Source organism: Ovis aries, chromosome 8 (assembly GCF_016772045.2).
Source record: "Ovis aries strain OAR_USU_Benz2616 breed Rambouillet chromosome 8, ARS-UI_Ramb_v3.0, whole genome shotgun sequence".
NCBI lineage: Eukaryota > Metazoa > Chordata > Mammalia > Artiodactyla > Bovidae > Ovis > Ovis aries.
The window spans coordinates 70,259,352-70,261,200 of NC_056061.1; the positions used below are offsets into that span (position 1 = coordinate 70,259,352).

General features: G+C 32.1%; 1 non-coding gene across 1 annotated transcript; it reads left to right on the plus strand.

Moving 5' to 3' along the window:
- The first annotated feature begins 1,776 nt into the window (after positions 1-1,776).
- TRNAG-CCC (transfer RNA glycine (anticodon CCC)) lies at positions 1,777-1,849 on the plus strand. The gene has a single exon. It is a non-coding gene; the product is annotated as a tRNA-Gly (tRNA).

Sequence of the window (1,849 nt, forward strand, 5' to 3'; positions counted from 1 at the left end):
GCTTTGCTTTTATTTGCTACCGTGTAAATGCTACAGTCGAATGACACTAAGTTAATAGAGACATAAAACATATCACTGAGACTTGAGGTAAGTAGAGATTTGGGAGGACTACTTTAAAAAGCAATCTACACTTTCCTTGAAAAGATGTTTCTAAACTAAAAAAAATCAATTGTTTAATACTTATACATTAAAGAGGTTGATGTAATCTAGGAAATATAAAAGAATTCTATTTTAAAATAAATACTGAATTTCATATTCTTTCTTGGGAAGTCAAACAATGTCATTTAGGAAAAATAGGTGTTAATTAGCAGAATAATGTAAATAATCACATAGGAGGCATTTAATACCCAAATTAACAGAGATAAGATATGTTTTCTGGTTACCTCTCAATTCTATCCAATTTTTGTTATGACAAAAATTCACTTTGGTGGATAATTGTGTAGCTCACTTGTATTTTTTTACTTTAATTTACTTTAAAGCTAAGATAAATAAAAGAAGGTAGGCCAGAAGTTAAGAAGATTAGAGAAAAGTGGTGATTAACTTATGGAAATTAGATGGAAAGAATAAAATGAAAAAGAAAAAAATTATTATGCATGATGGGCAATAACATCAAAGTTTAATATTATTCTGAAGCAGAAAACTCGAAATCATTAGAATAATGCCCCTGTATAACCTTTTTCAAGATGAATTGAAGCTTTCAAGAAGCTTTGGAAATTATATTTTTTCACTGTTCTTCTCCTCATTGCCTATCGTGCATACAATTTTTTTCTCTCCCATTTTATTCTTTCCATCTAATTTCCATGAGTCAATCACTATTTTTCTCTAATCTTATTGCCCTCTGACTCATATTCTTTTATTTTGTTGATCTTACTTTGTAACTTCTAGCAACTTCTTTTGAAATATCTGAACCACATTCTGTTTCTTTCTTCATAGTAAAGTGATCCTTTATTAGAAAAAAAGGTCATAAAGAACCATGTTTATTTTAAACTTTGGCCTTACTGAGGATAAATACAAAATAAATTATTATGGTTAAGGGGAAAAGTTTTCAATAGTAAAATTACATATAAGTTCCCAAATGTAATACATGCCACATCTTCAGTAGAAAATATTAGAAATGTCAAGATAACTTTTTTGTGAGCTTTCTAGATATGATTCTTTTATTGCTAGCAAAGCTAAAGATAACACATGAAACTAACTCTGGACAATATTGCTAACTTAGTGTCTCAAAATCAAGAATGATGGATTTCTGAGAAACTCTTATGATTTTAAAAAGTGATGTTAGGTAGCATTTTTCTCAATTTCTGCACACTATAAAGAAATAAATTTAATTGTCTGATTCTGCAAAAGGAATATCATTTAAATCCCTGACCACTGAAGATCTGATTTTGAATAAAAGATTTTGTTAAATTATAATATCATAAGGCTTGGGATTCAGAAATCCCAAAGAGAATTTGTGAGTCTTTTTTAATAAAACAGCAAAAACACAATCCTAAAATCCTAAACACGAATCCTAAGAGATTTAGGGTGTATGTGTGCGTGTGCTGACTAACAACAGTAGAAGAAAAGGAAACCAATATAAGAGTAGTGAGGTAGAAAAATAATGACCTTTCAGTGTAGTTTGGCTCTGCGGTGGGGGCGGGGTGGGGGCTGGGTATGTATTTAAGAGCACTAATAGGCCTGGGGATGGAGAATAATGATCGTCCTAGTTGTGGTGAGAAGGAGACCTGAGCAGCTCCAAATCACAAGGACATGGATAAGAACAGTAGCTATAGGACTTCCCTGATGGTCCAGTGGCTAAGACTCTGCACTCCCAATGCAAGGGGCCCAGGTTCAATCCCTAGTCAGGGAA